Source organism: Ammospiza nelsoni, chromosome 1 (assembly GCF_027579445.1).
Source record: "Ammospiza nelsoni isolate bAmmNel1 chromosome 1, bAmmNel1.pri, whole genome shotgun sequence".
Taxonomy (NCBI): domain Eukaryota; kingdom Metazoa; phylum Chordata; class Aves; order Passeriformes; family Passerellidae; genus Ammospiza; species Ammospiza nelsoni.
Window position 1 is genome coordinate 124,537,330 of NC_080633.1, and position 20,591 is coordinate 124,557,920.

The following is a 20,591-nucleotide window of genomic DNA, read 5'->3' on the forward strand; positions in this document are numbered from 1 at the left end:
AAACGGTCCCTTTCTTGCTGTAAAACTGTCAAACTATTGAAACACTGAAACTGGACATCTCCGTTTCTTTCCATACCACTCATCACTTTGTTTGCCTCAGTAAATGTTTTGCACCTCATTAATTTCTTGACATTATATTGTGTATCTTGGTTCTTTCTAGTTTGTTTGTACTGGACAATAAGAACTTTGTTTTATTTGTCTTTTTACATTTTAAACTTTGGTACAGGCTGTTCTCCCTTACAGCTCCTTGTTCCATCTACAACAGGATAAGATTCTTCCAAACTTCAGCATGTTGCCTAAAATCAAGGGAGTGGTTTAATGTCCCACTATCTTTGCTACTCCTCTTGTAGGAGATATAATGAAATCCTGACTGCTGTGGAAACAGAAGACTGCCAGCTCTGCCTTATGCATGTTTTCTAGCAGCATGAAGAGAACCTCTTGTGTCTGTTGCAGTCAGAGCATGCTGAGTGGGTCTTTCAAATCAGTTGTTGAAATTGGCATATGAAACACAACATGAAGAAACGCAAAGAAGCAGCTCACCAACTGTGATGAAAAAGAACTTTCAAGGCGTCTCTGAGAAGCAGCTTAAAAAAAAAAACCCAAAAAACCAAAAGAAACCACTAAAAAATACCCAAACACCAAACAGAAAGTCCCCAAGCTCTCCCAATTTAGAATATATGTATTTTGCAGTGCTGTGTCCAGAACACGATATGAGAATTGCTTTTTCAGAATCCTTTGTTTTCGCCCTCTAGCAGTTTGAGATCACTCTGTGTTTGTATCCCTCCCCCTTCTTCTTGTTTTATCTCTAAGAACAAATATGGAGGTCATCTCTGGACTCAATCCATATGTCTAAGTGATTGTTTTGTACTATTAGATACTGCTTTTTATCCTAGCTTCCTTCACAAATTCCTAGTTTGAAAACAAAGGCTTGGGAAGTTCATAATTGCAATGTATTGATGAGGAAACCTCTCTACAAAACTGCATAATTAAGTCATTTTTTCCAGATGCTGTTAATAGATACAATTTCTTACCTTTTTTTTTTATTTTACTACTTCAAAAATTCTTTCAAAAAGAAAATCTTATTTCAGTGTCTGCCCAAAGGCTCACTTTGTGGGCCAGTTTATAAAGGAGATCATTGTTCTGCCTCTTGTACTATGCTGCTGAGCTTGTAGGTATAGTACATATGTAAGACTTTATTAGATAGAATAGTATATGTATTAAAAGAAAAATGCATAACTGCCTTTAAGCTATCATCAAGCTGAAGGCCAGAGAATGTGTGTTCTTGCAAGTTTAGGAGTTAAGTATGCAAATCCTCATCTTCTCTTGAGAAATTACATGTTTTTGACTGTATTGGTAGAATCTGATGAGAATTCAGCCAGTGAAAATTCTCCAGTAAAGTTAATTAAGGCTGGTATCCTGAGAACACTTTGCATTAATTTTGTATCAGATTATACTTCTACTTTCTGCAACCTTAATTAATCAAATTTTAATGGTTACTCAATCTATTGCACATTTTGGGGCTTAAAAATATCAAGGGGTATGTTCCTAATTGAATACTGTTATGTGGGAGGGGAGGGATAGGTAGATATTGGTCCCCTTTTCTAAAGAGGAAATAGATTCTGAGCAGAAGACAAAGATGAAAAGGGCATCTGGTCCTTCAGGGCAAGGAATGGCAGCGGTAGAGAGGCAGCAAAGTAATTAACAGGTCTTTCTCCACATGAGAAGGTGGCCTTTACTGTGCCTAATTACACAGACAGTAATTTAAAACACGCTGTCTTGTCTCACAGTTGGATCTTTCAGAGCCTGGCTCATGCAGGCAGCCTCCTGGAGTCTCAGGCCTGTAAGCAGAGACCCAGGTAGTCTTTGCATGAGACCACAAGCTGAGAGGACAGGTTTCTTGTGTAGTTAGAACTCTCATCCTTTGTGGATTAATGTTGTAGTTTAATCCTTTGTAGATTAATGGGCTGTAATGTTACCGTTTTGCATTGTACCAGGATTCAAAGGCATATCAACTTCAGTGTAAACCTGGGCTCCAGTAAGCAGAAAGCTAAAATCTGATTTTACAAATACCATGCAGTTGTGTGATTACAGAGAAAATATTTAGTCACTTGTACCGTATGTTAGGAACAAGCAAGTATGTAGCAGGCTGTACTAATGTGAGAGAATTGTCTTGTCAAGACACAGTTGTGTGTCTTAGTTGAGGGCTGTATTTCACCCATGACATGGTGGTAACTTTAACTCACTAATCATGGATTGACCAATGTTCCTGTACCCTTCACTTCTCCAGTGCTTTTAATGAGACTGGACTCTTGAGCCAAGAAAATATATGAGAACTACATACAGCCTTCAGAAAACTGAATTCAAGACTCTAATCTTTCCTATTTTATTTAGAAACAGTAAGTATCTAGAACTGCTGACCAGACTCTTTGTTTTTGCATAGCTTTGTATTTGTGTCACCTAAGACCTGGTAACGAGGACTTTCTGATCTTGAACTTGCTAAGAGGCACCAGTGTGCCATCACAGTCATTTGGACACTGCTACAGCAGGGATATATTGACATGCCTACTCAAGGGTAGTACAGGCTACAGAAAACAGGAGGCTGGAACACATGGTGTACAAGCAGGGACTGTGGGAACTGGGTTTGTCCAGCATGAAAAGGACACTACCAGATGTAACAGCACTACTCAAGGAGGCATTGTGGAGATATTATAGACTTTTCTTGGAGCTCTGCAACGAAAGGATAAGTGACAATGGCCACAGCTTGCAATAAGAAATTCCAGATGCCTGGAAGGAAAATCTTTCATTTAGAAAATGGCTTAGCACGGGTACAGCTTGGCATAATGCCTGGGGACCCTCCAGCCTTGGAGATACTTGAAATTCTTCTGAGTCCCTGAGCAGCCTGACTGTTAGCTTACCTAACCTCAAGTGGTTGTTGGACTTGATGGCCTCCAGATATCCCTTCCAAAGTTTTTCTGTGATTCAGAGTGGTGGTTTACTAGGTGTGTCCATACAGACCTATCAGTCCTGACTCAGGGTTCAAGTTTAACTCAAAAACCTGTGTGGAGGTGGGGAAGAAGTGAATGAATGTCACTGCTTATCTTCCACATAATAGCTTCATTCTGTAGAACGACAAGACTTGTAATCCAGACAGTTCTCAGTCTCAAGGAACCCGTGGACAGAGCCTTCAGGATAAAAGGTATGTTGAAATTGCTTTATCAGTTACAAGCACAATTGTTTTCCTTCTGGTCCTGTGCCTTTTTGCAGATGAGGATGCCTAACTCTGTAGTCTTGTGATTTGTGTGCTGAAGACCAGGAGACCTCCACTTCTGGATCATGCTCCTCAAATTAAGTGCATTGATTTTAATGATCTTTGGAGTAAAATACATGAGCAGTTCTGGAAATCCTTTTAGTTTTTGTTGTTATGCTTAAGACAAGTTTTTCCATCACACAATGCTTATTTCACAGGAGTAAACTGATCAAGGATTGTGCAAGAGACAGAGCTTCAGTTACACCTGAGAGTATCTAAATTCAGCAGAGCAATGCTCAAGTGCTGAGATGAAATGGGTCTCAAACTCCCACGTGTAGAAGAGAATGGTGGCAAGCTCCTTTTTGCCTGAACCTGCAAGACATGACCACAGCCTTTTTGTGAAGAGATGATTCCTGTTTTCCATATGAAGTTCTTACTAAGACAATGAGATATGAACATAATAAGCAATTCCATATTTAGGTATTAATGACTTTGTCATTGTTTAATGTACCTTACTCTGGTGCAGAAAAACACAGATATGTGACAACAGGCCTTGCAAACTAAATTTATCCTTCTATAAAATCCACCCACGTAGAAGATATTCAAGAAAAGCTCCATCACATGCTGAAATCTGTGAAACATAAAAGAACCCTGGGAAGTAAATTAATTTAAATTAATAACAGTATATTGTTCATATTGTACTGGGAGGGAATGACGTGAGAAACCACATAAATCCATTAAAGAACTTGGAATTTCAAGACTGTTTGGGGTTTTTCTTGTGTTTTGGTTTGTTATTTTTAATTGTGAATATTGTCAACATTATTCTAGGAGACCCTGTAGCTTTTTCTCCTGAATTGCATTCACTTTAAACAACTGCCAAACTCTTTCTGTACAGATCTGTTAAGGAAAGCTAGTAAGAAATATTCATTCTGGATAGAGAAAACACTTTTTTCCCCAATTCACAGGAAAAAAAAAAGTGTATTTGGTAGTAATTTTGCTAGTGGCATTATATGAAGTAAAGCACTTTGTATAAAGCACAGGTTTTTTTTTATTTATGCATGCTGCACTATTATAGTTTATACTTTGTTTTTTCCTATTTGTAATTCTTGCTTTTTTTATAACAAAACTATAATTGGATTTTATCTTCTAAATTCTGTCCTAATCTGTTAGGTGAGAACCACGATCAGCACAATGTTTTCCAGTCTTCTTCAAAGCAAATAGAAATACCCTTGTGACATAGCATGTTTCTAGCTCAGTTTGTTTTAAGAAAAAATACATTCAGCCTTATAATGGCATAATGAGAGTAATTTTCTTAATGAAGCATGTGATCTGACTTGAAGTACTTATTCTTCTAGAGGTACCTCATCACCAATTTTTTCTAAGAACCTTCTTACCTAGTATCAGGCATGGTTCTATCTCTGGACCTCCTCTGCTCTATTGCTGTTGTTGTAGAGTGCCCAAGATTAGTAGGAAGAATGCAGAGAAAAGATCATGATATGAAACTGAGCAGAGAAAAATTACCTGAGTCTCATATGGTTTTGCTTTAAAAGAGCTGCTTGCTACTGGTGGAACATCTAAAAGACATGATGCTGTGCTGCTTCATTAAAACTTCATACAGTAACATTAGAGCTCAGTGGAATATTTGATTACCTGCTTAATAATCAGACTAAACCAGTTTGCCTTTGCTGGCAGTGTAATCATAATCTCTGTTTAATCAAATTACAGGTGGTGGTTTGTTTTGTTTAGCTTCTCTGGGGTTATTTTTCCTTCAACTTGTCATTTAACCAGAAAGTTAACTGGTTAAAATTGTTCCAACTAAACTTCATTGGGTAAGAAGCATTTCTTTGGTCTTGGATGTAATGAGTGGTAGAGGTGTGCTTGTGTTTCTTGGAATTATAGAGAGTTGTTTTGATTTTTAACGATGAACAGCCCTCCCTTCTTTCTCCTTATATTCTTAGAGCTAATATGGTGAATGCCTTTTCCTGTTCTACTGTTTTTACTGGGGATGGCATAGCACTTAATTTATTCTTGTCTTCATATTACTCTTTTGAATGTAAGATTCAGAGAATCTGTGCATGTTTACAGTTCAGTTGTATCTTTTTAAGAAAAGGAAAAAAATCCTTCATTATTTCTTTTTTTGTGGGGAAATTTTGTTTAAGTTTGATATTACTTTCTGTTGACCTCATTAACTTTTGAAGTCCCTTAAATGGCATCCTGAAGTAGGCCAAACAAGGGGAAAATTTATGTAAAATAGCTTTAATGAGCCTAAGAATCATCATGTTATGTAGCGTGATAGATGTGGAGTTTCAGGCAATAACCAAATTTGACTTTACAGGTAAGTTTGCTTCATTTGGCATACAAGTCAAATGGCTAAAAGATTTGCAGTGATTCCCAAAACACATCTTGTCACATGTAGATCATTTCTGTCTGGTTACAAATATGTTAATCCTGTAATGACCATCATGAAAAATAGCTCTGTGGAAAGGAGGGGACACATGTCAAGACATGTGGATTCAGCTACACAGGAATGTAGCACCCAGAGTTTGTGAGTCTTCATCCAAAGGTTATCCCTGGGGAAATAGTTTTCTATTGCAGTTAGCCTTCCAGATTCTTGATTTTTTTTTTCCTTTCAGTGCTTTGCATGTTTAAATTTTTATATTTCATAATTCTCAAGATAAATGTTTTTTGTAATTTAGTTGTTTTTAATATTTGAGTGCTAACATTTGAATAACCCTTACAGGGGGCTGAGCAAGATAAGTGGCAAAATACAAAAGGAAGAAAATATTGCTTGGTTCTGAAACTCATATTTAAAGATATTCCCCACAAAGGGTTAACAAGCAAATTATTAAGGGGAGGTAGAAGCATTTTGTGCAGAAAGATTTAAAAGACTTTGAGGCTGAGCATGGTATAGTTGTGTCTTACCAGAATATTATTTCATTCAGATTACTGAAAAGCTTTTCTGAACTGAAGATACCTTGCCTTTCCATTTTTATCTTGGCTCTGAATTCATTGGACTCTGATGAAAACAAATACGGGATGTTATCTGCTGTGCAAATATCAGTGCTATTTGTTTGAAAATACTAGCAGTGTTTCTCCTGGATCATGAGGAGGCTTTAGGTAAAAGGTATGTAGTAGCAATGGAAAATTTTGTTAAAGGGGAGGGTAGAAAAGATGCTTCTTGGTGGTTGAGATAGCAAATTTCAAATGTATTGCACTAAAAGTTAAAATTTGCTTACCTAAATGATGCCTGTGGAGTACACGTTCAGTGAAGCTTTTAATCCAGGTGTAAATAGGCAGGTTAGAAAATGTGGCCATTAATTGGTTAGGAGTAGAAAAAAAAAAAAGGTTTTTGCCTTCTCTCTTCTGTCCCCCTATATTTCTTCCCTTAATGTTTTTTACAGTCTGGATGAACTTCTGACTGAGCTGAAATCTAAGTGGGATATTTTTTCATCAACGTTTGGTCTTGAAATTTGCATTTTATCTTCAAATTTCATGGGTGGTGTCCTACATTTCAATGTTACATTAAGTCAAAGTTTCAGAAGTGATAAAAGGGCTTGCATTTGGTAGTTTATTTCACTACTTAACCCTAAATACTTTATAAAGGTTAGTTCATACAAATTTCGGAAGCATAAGGTTCTTTGTAGTATCCCATGCTGGCCACCTGAAACTGAGAATATGAGTCTCTATATACTCTAATTACTCATGCAAACTTGGCATATGGGCAAGTATTGTCTTCTTACCTATTGTTCTTTTGGAATGTTTACTTTATGAACAAGCTAATCAATGCTTAGAGTAGACCCTAAGTTGCCTCTTGCAGTGTGTTTGCATTCTTGGCACTTCTGGCTCTTCTGAGAAGCATTAGTTCAATTGAATAATATGGTGTGATCTTGAAAAAACCTTGTAATTTAGTTTCTGTAGTGTATGCTTTCTTGGAAGTAGCTGTTGAGTTTGAAAAGCTGGTATATACTCCTCTCTTACCTTTCTTGGTACAGAAACCTTAAAATGTCAAAGTTAATTTTGTATTAATATTATTTAAAATAACAGAAAAGATTCATTGTCCTCTCTCAAGTAAAACAAGGCTACAGTCTCGAGGAAAAAACACATCGATGCTGGTGCTATAAAAGTCCCAGCTACAGTGATCATGAGCACTGAGGTTTTCTTGGTCTGTGATGGTAGAAGCTGGTGAGTAGATAATAGTGCCTTAGTGACTGTCTCTCATGGTGTTAACGTGCTCATCCACATAGCCTGTGCTTGGAAAGAGGCTGCCTCCCATCAGCTGTGAGATACCAGGGTGAGGTCCTCGCATCGTTGTGATTTCTAAGTCTTAAGTGAAGGAAAGTGACAGGAGGGCAGTCTCAGCAGTTAGTGGAGTTTAAGGAAGACCCTGGAAAGCACAGTAATGGTCATTTATAGCCAATGATCATTTATAGCCATTGAGTATCTTCTGACAGATAGGAAGTTTGTTGTTGGGTAGGTGTTGGCAGTGAGGTGCCTTAGGGGCAGCCTCTGTGGGGAAAGGGCTGTCCCATGCTGGACACAGATCAAGTCTGCTCCATGGACTTACTGCAGGATGCAGCTGAGCCCCTCAGCCATGACAATGGTATCTCTGGAAAAACATATTTAAGCAAGGGAATTAAAAAAACGTAAACACACAGGTAGAGGAGAAATAAAGATAGTGAGACACAGCACAGGGAATGCAAAGGTTGCAGGAAAAGGAAGAAGTGGATGTGTTGCTCCTGGCCCCTGGAGGAGACCACAGTGGAGTAGGTATAGAAATAGGCATTTGTCTGCCAGTGTGTGCCCCAGCAGAGCTCCCTGGTGTTTCCTGAAAGAGCTCCAGCCCACACTGGAGCCTGTGGGAACAGCTCATGGGAAGGACCATGCTGGAGCAGAGGAAGAGTGTGGGGAGGAAGGAGCAGCAGGACCATCAACTGTTAGGGAGTGATGTAACTGCACATTCCATTCCTGTCCCCTTGGGCTGCTGCTGGGTGCTAGGGAAGGGAAGAGCAGTCAGAAACTACAGAAGTAAAGCTGAGCCTTGGCACAGGGAGGTTAGGGCGGGTAGGGGACTGATGTGGAGGGAAGGTGTTGGTTTAACTTGTCTTTGCTTCTCACTATCCAAACTGTTTTAATTGGCAGTAAGTTAGTTTTCCCCAGGTCAAGTCTGTTTTGCTAGTGCTCATAATTACTACAATATCTCCCTGTTTTTATCTCAACCCACTGGTTCTTTACTCTTTCATCTTACCATCATCTCCCTTGTCCCCCTGTTGAGGTGGAATGAGAGAGCAGGGTGAACATCAGCCAAGGTCAGCCCACAAGTGGTTCTTTAAAGCTAATTATTTCACAAATAAATAGACAGAGGTTTGGGATGTAAGGCAGTTCTCTTACAGTTTATGGGAAATCTACTAAGCTTACAGACTCTACTACATTATATGTCTAGATGAAAGTAGTTATGCAGATGGAGGGAATATTTAATGATGCCCATCTCAGCAGGTATACATACATATATTTATATGGGTAGATAAAGTGGTATTCAAAGCTCTCTAACCCTGAACACTCAAACTGTTGCATAGGAACATTACTGGTTTCTACCAGTTTTCTCTGGTATTATGGTCCTTCATGTTTTTCTAGGTATAAAGGTGGATAGTTGTACTTGGGATGGGATAGAGTCTTACAGACAGCTGTCAGCATCTCAAGATTTTTGCCAGGAAGAATGACAACTATAAAATAAATAAAAATCAAGTAAGTCTTATCTCTGTCAGGAAATACTTCAAGTTGATTTTCTATCTGCTCAGTCTGAGAGTCCATTTGGGTTTGTTTCATGCACTTTTTTACTGTGCTCTGCCCATATGTCTTTTCATCGTCTCCCAATTACTTAATTATTTTATTCTCTTTATTGCTAAAGTTTAGCTTTTACTCAAACAAGACACTTCCTTAGTGACTATGAGATGTGGATTTCATTGCCTCAGATTTTGAGCAACATTTTTTATATTTTTACCTTCTTTCTCTGAATTTATACCTGCAGCTTGCCTTTTATGGGGAATATGGTATCCAGGAATTCACATCTGTGGGTGCTTCTTGCTCTTGAAGGGTTTTTCCCTGTGCCAGGATTTAAAAATTGGAAGACTTAAGAAGTATTCTGCCCACATACGCATTCTTACTGTAAGCAGACAGCTGGTACTTCCTTTCATTATCCACCAGCAGGTAGTAAAAAGGAGGAAATCTGCAATTTGCATGGCCCTGAAGCTCAAGTAAGCTGTTCAAATACAGATGGATTTGTGTAGTCTGACAACACAAATTCCTCTCAGGAATTTTGTAAGGGGTTCTGTAAGTTCTCCTGTTTCTGCTTATACCTGTGTGTTTATGCTCATAACCAGAAAACATGGCTTACACTTTATTATATTTTATTGACTTTATGCATATGGCAGGAACTGTATGTTCAGATTCTTCTTAGGCTTTTCAAACATTTCTTAGTGGACAGCAACTTCAATGAAAGGCAAAGTTGCGCAGCAGAATTAAGAACTTGAGCTGCAGGAAATATGTGTTTGGTTGGATAACTTTTCTTGGCATGAATATAAAATGTCTACTGTATGTGGTTTTAAATAGGCCATCTTTTAAAGTTATTGAGCAATTTGTTAGGGTTGCCTGAAATCGATGAGGTGTGTGAGAGTCCAGAAAATTCTACTTTGTTTATATGCTTCCATCACTGGCTTGTAAATTGCCCAGATTGGCATTTTCTTTTTGTAGATGAAGAACTGGGACATTAGATGAATATGAGTTCAGTATTTGAGCTTTAATTTCACTTGAAATTGGGGCAAAGAGAAATATTTGACCATCAGGTTCAAAGCAGTAACAGTGATTCTAAGCAGCTGTGGTTTGCAGAACTTGTATGTTCCTCGATTGTGGCTGGGTAATGTGTTTGTGAGAGTACCTGGGTTTGCATCTAGAAATGCATCTTAAATCTGAGTGTCATGGACAGATTATGTAATGCAACACAATTTTTAATTAAATGTTAGTCTGTGCAAGCCAATTAGTTTCCAACTAGTTCCAGCATATGGAAACTTATCAGAAAAGTACTCTATAGTGCACAGTTTTCAATACAAAGGTGTTGTATCCTAGGTGACAAAGGATTATTTAGCAAGGGACTTAGTTTCACTTTTTTCCTCTTTGTTTAATGAAATTCTTGTTTTAACCTGGGCATTGCAAAAGAGGTTGCTGCAGTTCCTGTGTTCAAGCCTTTTGTGACAAATATAAGGGATTTTTTTTTCCTAGGTTAGAAATTATTTGACCTTTCTTTCAAATGCCCATAAATACTGCAAAGTATAAAATGCAAGCTGCCCATAATAACAACAGATATCACCATTATAGAGTCTTTATTAATGCTTTCTTCTCCCCCACCTGATTCTGGGTCATTTTTGAGGTTTCAAATTGGTTATTTGCCACAAAGGAGACTCTTCCAAGCATTGCTGCTCTTCAGGTCATGGTATCTTATCTTTTAAAACAGTATCGTTACAGATTTGAGTCTGAGCTGTGCTACTTACGTGGTTTTAAAGAACAGAGACTTGAAGTCTGGGAGTGTCCCACTCACTGAACCTTGCTGACTCATATTCTTGGATAGCTTGGCTATTATGCATGTATGTGGTTATGCATATGAATATGGAAAATTACCCCTTTACGCCACCTCCTGCATTTGGTTTTGAGAAACCGTCCACTTTGTTTAAGAAAAAGTCATCTTTAAGACTTAGGATCTTGCAAACAGTATGAAATTGCTGCTCTCTTCCCCATCTTCCTTTAAAAGGCTGCAGGTGGACTTGCCTCTGCAGGGACCTTAATTTAAACCTTGCTCTTATTTTCTCTGGCTCTGACAAACATCTTTCTCTTTATCACAATTCTGGACTGACACGCTGCTCTCTGTAGATGCAACTGCTGCTGAACATGCTAAGGTGAACAGGAGAGAAAAAAGAATAAGAGGTAAAATATTTTCTTTCATTAAAATATTCTGTGCTGTCAGACCTCCTTGCTTTGATCCCTCAGCCTGTAGTATTGTAAGACGTTTGGCCCTCTGGAATTAATCAATGCTGTTTTTAAGAGACTTGTATTTATATTGCTCAATATTTTTTTACAGAAATTAATTAACCTTAGATTCTCAATTATGCCAGCTATAAGAAAACAACATATTTCTCCACTCTTGAAGCATGAGCACTAGAAGGTTGTAACAAGAAAAATGCTTTTGAAGGCTGGAAAGATTGAAGGTTTCATGGGACAGTTTCTCAGGGGCTGCTTGAAGATACCTCAAAAAGCAAATGCAGATCCAATTTTTGGCATCCATAATGTGATTTTAAAAATTTGGAGCTTTGTCCTAAAGAATTCTGACATCAACTTATTTGATAATAAATTGCAATAAAGAGTATTTGCATATGTGTTCATTCTGTTGAGATTATTAACTTTATAATAGACTCTGTATAAAAATGGTTCATTTTTCCCGAGTGGTGGGTGACATACTCTAAATAGAGAACTTTTTTTTCCCTTGAATGAAATGAAATAAAATAAAACAAAGAACAATCAAGAATTTTTTTTCCTCTGATAAATATATGGCTCTCATACACAGGAATAACATCTGGCAAAAATATAGGGATATTTTTGATATTTACCTCCCTGTGAAAATGCAGCAGATATGTCCAGAATTTTGCAAGCAATAATATTCTTTGTTTTAATCTTAAGTATCTACCAATACTTCCCAGCTGACCACTATCTAACATTGTGGTAATATCAGTGGTCCATTATAAAGAATCTGTAAAGTATTCCTGCTGGAAACAAGTCTAAAAAAAGCACATTTGAGACAATTATTTCAGGAAGCCCTAAGTAGGCTATGCTGTTGCATAGCAACAGAGCCAGGCAGTCCTTAGTCTCTAAAGTAGTCAGTGTACACATGGGAACAGAATGCAAAAATGATGGAAACCTTGAAAAATGTAAGGCTGAGAATAGGAGAAACCAAAGTAAAATGATATACAATATAACATGTGGATCTATTTTGTGAGGTACAATACATTGAACTGCTTTTAAGTTAAAAAAACTGAAATGCTGATAGCCAAATTGTTCGCTTTTTTTTTTTTTTTTTGCAGCTTCTAGATAGTAATTAAAAGGCAGAATGTCTGATGGCTGAGAAAACTAATTCAAATGTAAAGTAGGTTTTAAATGCCTTCCACAGGACAAAAAAAAAGGATGGGAAAGGCAGTTTGTTATTAACAAATCAAAAAGCTGACCAGATAAACCAGGAATGTGAATATCTTTGTGCCACAATACATTAATCAGTATTTTATCAATTGCCTTTTCCATCTATTTTTTTTTCTCTTCCAGGCAGTGAAAATATACTTTAGATGTGTCATGTTCACAGGTCTTCAGGCTAGCCCAGTGGTATTTATCTTTGCAAACACTGAAAAATGTGATGTCATTGGGTATATTTTTGGAAACTCCAACTTTGCACGTGAGATGTGAGATCTTCACAGAAGCAAATTATCCTATAGCAGTTTTATTTTTTTTTTGAGAGGTAATTGATTTTATTAAAAGCAAATAGGAACCAATATTTAATATTTAGAAATACATGGTTATGGTTGATCTAGCTATCAAAGAGGGCAAATGCTTTCCTTTCAGTACAGTGTTTGCCACTGCCCAAAAAGAAACAGTAATAAGCTGAAGCTTTTCTGTTCTGGATGCTGCAACACATACTTTCTTGATGAGTCATGACTGCATGATTTTAAAAGGTAATCACATGCAAACAGTTGAGCTATTTCACCAGAAATTACTGAAAAGATATGTAATACAACAAATGTTGCTTCTGTTTAGTAGCCTACATTACCCTAAAGATTTGAGGAAAAGTGCCTTGGAGGGGGGACAGCTGTTTGTTTTAATAATAAGGAAGAGTTAAAGGACAGCTTAACTGTAGAGCATTTAGCTTGAATATCTGATGGCCAGACTACACATTGTACTAAAAGATTGAAGAATCCTAGCAAATAGGTGTGGAAGGAACCTTATGAAAATGCTGGAGCATCCTCCTGTTATAAATGCTAAGTTAAAAATGCTGTCATGATACTGTTATCTAGACATTTTCTCCTTGCTGTTCTAACTGCATGCTTTCCCTTTCAAAGGCTTTGTTACCTGCAGACAGCTCTTGTAGATGCTGTAAACATATCAGTCAAATTGACAGAGTGCTGAGCATCACAAAATGCAAACCTCAGCTAACTTGGGGATGGGAGCGACCCATTGCAATGGGGGAGCCAAGCCCTGCACTCACATCAGTGGCTCTGTCAAGTCCTTGAGTCAAGTTATCCCACTGGGAGCTGTTTGGTAGAGCAGCTGGAAGAGTCCATCACAGTCTTCCTTTTTGGTTGTAAACTGGTTTTTCAAACTGAACTCTAATTATCTCAGGTGATTGCTGCTTCCTCCCCATCTCCATATGCCTTCTTTTTTATTTCTGGTCTTGTTCTGCAGACAGACTACCTTTTCTGGATGCTGCCTCCCCACCTGAGATCTGATTCTTTCACATCCATATTGTGTTCTTACAATGCCATCATATTCCCCTAGCCCAGCACATGCATAGACAAGTCCTGGCAGTGCTCATTAATATCTTCTTGCTAGCCATTACCTTTACTGATATTTTAAAACAATGAAGAGCAAGCTCTTACAATTTGCATAACAAAGCTGTATTTTGCATAGCAAAGTATTTTACCAGACTGGGCATAGGTTAATATATAAGAAATGGGCTACATTTCTTGGCTTGTGACAAAGGAGCATGAATCTTCATGTTAGTTTCATGGTTTGCTGTTAGGAATTGCAACAACTGTAATGAATTACTAAGGAATGTTCAGCCATTCCAATCTATAGTTCATCTGAGTATTTGAGCCCTTATAAGAAATGGAGGCCGCCTTGTGCTATGGAACTATTTTTTGGAAAACAGAGCTGGTTCCCATTTAAATGGAAAAGTTCAGCACAATGTACTGCATACAGTCTTTATGCCACTTCTTGTTTGTTCATTGGATTTTTTGGTTGTGTGGATTTTTTAGTTTTTTGTTTTTGTTTTTTGCTTTTTTTTAATGAGAACGAAGGCTTTTCCTTTTATTTGTTTGGATTTTGTTTTGGGGTTTTTTTGAGGTTTTTTTTGGGGGGGAGGTCATGTTGGTGTTATTGTTTTGACCTCAAAAGCCAAAGTACTAGTTAAGTAATATCTAACAAAATATATAACTGCAAAGTAAAAAAAAAAGAGATAGTGAGGGAAATAGATCTTACATGGATAAGCATTTTATGGATGCTGAATTAAAAAAAATTAATGGACCAGAATCCTTTTAGGGCATCTAGAGTTAGGATTCATAGAATCATGATACCAGGTTTGAAGGGGACTTCAAGGATGTTCTAGTCCAACCTCTCTTGGCAAAAGCATCTGTAGACAAGATGGCCCAGCCCCCTGTTCAGCTGAATCTTATAGGTGTAGAATACTAGGGAATGCACCACTGCCAGTGGATGAGTGTGTTCTGATTGTGAATAATGTTCCTCTTGTGTCCAACTGGAATCTCTCCAGTAGTAACTTGTACTCATCACCCCTCATTTTTTCCATGTGACTTGTAAAAAGGGAGTCTCCATTTTGTTTCTGGCCACCCCTTAGATGTTGAAAGATGGTGATAAGGTGCCCCCTAAAACCTTCATTCCTCAAGGCTGAACAAATGCAGTTCTCATGGTCTAAAAATCTCATTCTTAGCCCCTTCCACAGCATTAAACTTCTGCCAAAAATTGTAAATGTGTTCCTTAGAAAACCCTTTTTCTTAGTGTCTTCCACATCACTGCCTATATACCATTGATTGGAAGGCTCATACCTGTCTGTGGGTAATTCACAGAATTATCTTGCTATCAGCGCTTCAGTTAAAAGTTTGCTAAACCTGTATTTTTGGTTTTTTAAGTGGAAATTTGTCTGTAAGGAAGACAGTGCTCACAGCAGTTTGGGCCAAAATATTTGCTGGTTACTGATGATGACTGTTGAATGTTTTGGGAGTTTTATCCCCTGTGAAGCTGTATACAGCCTGTTGTATGTAGCAGTGACTAAAGGAGATAAAAATAGTCACTGCAGTGCTTATATCAAGTTCTCTAAGGAACAGAGTCTCACCTAATGAGACCTGTGTTGATCAATACCTTTAAATCACTGGCTGTGAATGCTGGCACTACTGACAAGTGTCTGAGAGAATAAACTTGATTACAGCACAAATCCTGAATTAAAGGCAAGGTTAGGAGCTTCATGAGCAAAGCCCACACAAATTTCCCTCCCCCCTAATCCCCATCCCCCCTACTAAACATCCTGATCCTGAGCAGATGTCAACTTCACATTTCTACAGCAATTCTTGTCTTTTCTGCACAGAGTGTTTCCAAGCTGCCAGTCAGTTAATGGATTCTCAGTAGACTGGTCTTTTCCAGTAACCCAGCAGTTGAGGAAGAGCCAGTTTTTATTGTTGAGGGGTGATTTTTGTGTCATAGTCTTCATGACAAAAATTATTATTTCATCTATCTGTTAAGTGCTTCTGAATTGCCATATAAAGACCCCAATACACAGGCTTTCTCCAAAGGCTGAAACTAGTCCTTTTGAACAAACACTGTATTTGTTCAATGTAGTGTTCTTTTGCCTGTGTTCCTTGGTTCAAAGCACCATAGCATTCTAAGGTGCTGCATACCTGGCCTCATCCTCATTTCAGCTCAGATGGATGTGTGAATGCTCAGCAGGGCTGCCAGGTGTGTGTCATGTGAGGAGCTGAAATGCTCTCACCTGGCTTGAGGCCTTTATCTGTCATTATAAGGTGCTTGCAATGCTTTTTTCTGTTCATAGAGAGTATGAGAGTGTCCTGGAAAGTAGTGCTTTAACTTGCTCCTTCTCTTCACAAGCCAAGATGTCCTTTCCCAAGCTGCAAGTAAAAGTCACACAGCAGTGGATGCCTTTTCTCACAAACACATTGCTTGCCATTCGTGTTCTTTAGGTTAGGCAGTGAACAGTGATGGTGGATTCTAGGTCACCCTCTTCTGCTCCCTAACGTAGTATCCCTATGTAGATATTTAAATGTTGTGATTAGTTTCTTCCATAGGGTGTTAATTTCAAAGTATCAAAACATTTGTTGTTAGTTTTTAATTACTCCCCAAACCATCAATGATATCTGCACTGCATCTTTCCAGAGAACCAAGGTCCCTGTAGTATTGCTTTATTGGTTATGTTTGCCTTTTTTTTTTTTTTTTAATTTGCTGCTGCTATTCCATTGCCCAGTTTCATGGAAAACTGGAAGCTAAAACTAAATCTGTGACCTCAGAAAAGTGGTGGATGATACACCAAATTCTTATGGTCTTGGGCACAGTGAAATTTGCTTGGGCAAGGACATGGTAAGAACTGTAACTATTTGGCTTTTAGTTCTGTAGATCTCTTTAGGAAAACTGCAATTAAGATAATATAAAAGGAGAACCTATTAACTGTCTTTGTGAATAATCTGCCTTTATGGGTTGTGAGCTGAAGGATATCTCACTTCATAGTGCTTTTTTATGCAGGTTTAAACAAGTTTGGCTTTTTTTTCTGAATAAAATCTCAGGTGTTTTTCTTCATTCTGTTTATTGTTTAACCAGTTGAATTGCCTGTTAATTTCTATTATGATCTTAGTAGTACTAGGATGGCTATGTATAGAATGTGCACCCTAAAAGTATGCTAATTATCAAATGCAAGTGACCTGTTCTCCATTACTGTTTCAAGGAGCTGGTCACTTCAGAAACATCAGACAGAAAAAAACTACAGGAGTGATTTTCAAAATGCAGATTGAAATACTGCCCAGCTTTATATCTTGCATTGTTATTAATATTTTCTTTCATTTGCTTTCAAGAGTTAATTATACTTCTCTGTTCATCTGTCTGTGCAAAAACACATTATTGTATAACACAATAGATAGAATCTCTGTGGAAGAAAACGCTTTTGTTAAATTCTTCCTCTGATTTTGCTTTCAGCTTAGAAGACCATGCATAAGGTAGAAATCTAGCTACAGATTGCTGTGGAATAGGTCTGTATCCTCACTGGAAAGAGCCCTGTAGCCCTGTCTCTTAGGCTAGATTTGGAACCAAAATTTATTTTAAAAGCATAATTATACATCTTCTCTAAATCAGACATGCTATTAAATGACAAATTCTCCTTTTTTTTTCCTTTTTTTTTGTTCCCTTGTGAAAGCTGAATATAGATAATTACATTTAAATAATGTGCTGATCGTGATACAACATTTAGCAGCCAAAGCCTGGGAGAGTTTTATTTGAAAATCTTTTATTTGATGCTGCCATTAAGCATAGATGGAGAAAGAGCGGGAGCATACATTGAAGGATTTTACCTCTTAGCCTTACACTGCAGCTTTGCCAAGAAAATGGCAGCTCTCTGGTGCTTGCCAGGAGCATGTGCCAAATTCATAGACAAGCTGTATGTATGTCAAGTGCCGGCTCTAGTTCTGTCTTCCTTTTGAAATAATAATGAAACCAATTAGCACAGGTACTTCACATTCACTTGGGCTTCTTTTAGGTATCTAGTCCCTTAAACAGACTTAAGTTCAACAACCCTGGGTACCTCTAGCCCATGAGCAGTAGAGACACTGATTTTTAATTCATGCTGGTATAATTTCTTTACTTTTCCCCCCAAACCCCTGAGAGCAGTGGCACTGTGTATTACTGGGTTTCACTGAATGATTATAGAACACAGTCAAATTTGGATTACATTTGTGAACTCATCAGTAACTTGTAAAGATTTTATTTTTTCAGTTACAGAGATTTGACTGTTATCTTCTGAGACTTGTGGGACAACATTTGCTTTATATAGGGTGGAAATGGAAAATTTAACATAAATTGGATTGTGGAGTTAAAGGAGTATTTTGGTAAATTTCTGAAAACACAAATACTGATCCTTTCTGTACCTGTTAAATTATAATGTTCTCATCATAGAATCATTAAGATTGGAAAAGGCCTCTAAGATCAAGTCCAACCATTCACCAAACATCACTGTGTTCACCACTAAGACATGGCCCTAAGTGACATGTCTACACATCTTTTGAACTTTTCCAGGGATGGTGATTGACCACTTCCCTGGACAGCCTGTTCCAATGCCTGACCACCCTTTTAGTGAAAAAAGTATTCCTAGTATCCAATCTAAACTGTCCCTGTTGCAAGTTGAGACCATTTCCTCTCATCCTGTCCCTTAATTCTTGGGAGAAGAGACAGACCCCTGCCTGGCTACATCCTCCTTTCAGGCAGTTTGGAGTGATAAAATCCCCCCTGAACCTCCTTTTCTCCAGGCTAAGCACCCCCAGCTCCCTCAGCCACTCCTCACAGGACTTGTGCTCCAGACTCAGCCCCAGCTCGGTTGCCCTTCTCTGGACACTCTGCAGCACCTCAGCGTCCTTGCTGTGAGGGGCCCAGAGCTGAGCACAGGATTTGGGTGCAGACTCTGTACCAGTGCTGAGTACAGGGTGACAGTGACTGCCCTGCTCCTGCTGGCCACACTGTTTCTGACAGAGGCCAGGATGCCATTGGCCTTCTTGGCCACCTGGGCACTCTCTGGATCATGTTCCACAGATATTGACCAGCATCTTCTGGTCCTTTTCCACTGAGCAGCTTCCCAGCCACTTTTCCTCCAGCCTGTACCATTGCATGGAGTTGTTCTGGTGCAAATTAAGCACTTGGCGTTGTTGCACTTATCCTTGGCACCCTTCTTTTCTCCTTCTGCATTCCTTGGATACTTACTCCACCCCTTATGTTCAGTATAGAATATTCATTAACAATACAGGCATGTCTTGATAGACTGGCTAAAATCCAAGGTAACAACTCTACCATTCTCATCCTCTGTAATTTCTTAAGTAAATAATTTTCAGCACAACTTGTTGTGAGGAAGGGGCTGGGAAGGGAAAGAGAAAAAAGTCTAAGATACCCACATTTCTAGATGTTTATGAAATTGAGAATCTGAGGAAATAAAAAATGCTGTATGAAAATCCCCTGGGCTGTGATGCAAACTCTAACCCATATCAGGCATAGTGACTCTGCATGGGAGGAAAGGTAAATCACAGCTGGGGGGGATTTCTGAAGGGATAGTATCTTATCAGTTACCAAGGAATCCAATCTTGCAACAGCAGGTTTCATTAATCCTTATTCTCCCAGACCTCCTTTCTTCAGTTTGCTGGCTCAGTTGGCAGAAACAGTCAGGTTTGCAGCCCTCTTGTTTCAGTTTAATTTCATATAGTAGAGTACTGGTTTCACAACTTTTTGAAAAATTAAAATTCTTAGAACTAGCGGGACTGTGACCACAATCTTTAATGCAGGAGTACCTGTTTATGCAATTATTTAGGAAATTCAAATTATATTTCACAGTTATTAGCAAATTCCACTCCTGGCACAGAGACTGCAGGGGGGAAAAAGATTTTTTTGAAGTGAATGTTAATTCCTTAATGACTGGTTCAGTGAATAAGTACAAACTGCTGGGCACTGAGCCATTCATTGGAAGAGGAGCTCTTGGGTGATATCATTGTAGTTCCATATTTATGCAGTAATGTCTCAAGATAATGCCAATACAAAACAGAATGGTATTTGTTATTTAGGAGGAGACACAGACAGGAAAATTTGGAAGTGTCATAAATGTATGTTTGATAACATTATTTTTTTATCAGAATGTTGTTAGTAATACCATATTGAGCATACAGAAAATGAACATTTTAAAAGTTCTCTACAAGCACATTTTTCCATGCCTTTATAGCTTGTTTTGTAGCTAAATAAATATAGCTTGTTTTAAAACTAAATAAGCTTGGGATTTCCCCTGGTATTCTCCATTTTTATGGAATGTTTCAAGAGAAGTATTATCTCACAGAAGCATATTCTGTGGAGTGGAGTGCAGTTTGTACATCCAGGGAATTTCTCATAGAGTACAACCTGGATTATTTTGCAAGTCTTACAGCCCTGCAGCTTGTTCCACCTCAGTCATGGTCTTCTCTAGTTATTCTGGGCCTGATGCACTCCATATGCACCTTTCAAAGAAGAAAAGAAAACAACTCTGTGGTGTTTTTTTCTATACTAAAAATAAATTAATGTCTTCACAGGAGTGATAGCTACAGTGACTTTGGACTGGTCCTACACTGATATGAAATCCAAGCCTGTAATACTATTGATTGCTTTCATGGTTTGCAGTTCTTTTTCTACAAGCCAGTTGCAATAAAAAGCATGCACAAATATAAGGGATTTCTGTTTAAAATCATTTAGTCTCTGATTTTGGTGAATGCTATTCAGTGAATGGGTCAGATAAGTCTGAAAACTTGTG

The 20,591-nt window shown here is 38.2% G+C and overlaps 1 protein-coding gene across 3 annotated transcripts in view; it reads left to right on the top strand.

The window, feature by feature from the left end:
- Positions 1-20,591, top strand: part of PKIA (cAMP-dependent protein kinase inhibitor alpha) — a 43,615-nt gene that overhangs the window by 13,335 nt on the left and 9,689 nt on the right. The window contains exon 1 of one of the 3 annotated variants that reach the window (XM_059469232.1): positions 6,237-6,371. The exons of 1 other annotated variant lie outside the window; for it this stretch is intronic. The gene's annotated coding sequence lies outside the window, so the exon portion shown is untranslated. Of the gene's footprint in view, positions 1-6,236; positions 6,372-11,016; positions 11,219-20,591 lie in introns of those variants that run through there. One more of the 3 variants, XM_059469241.1, reaches the window with a different exon arrangement.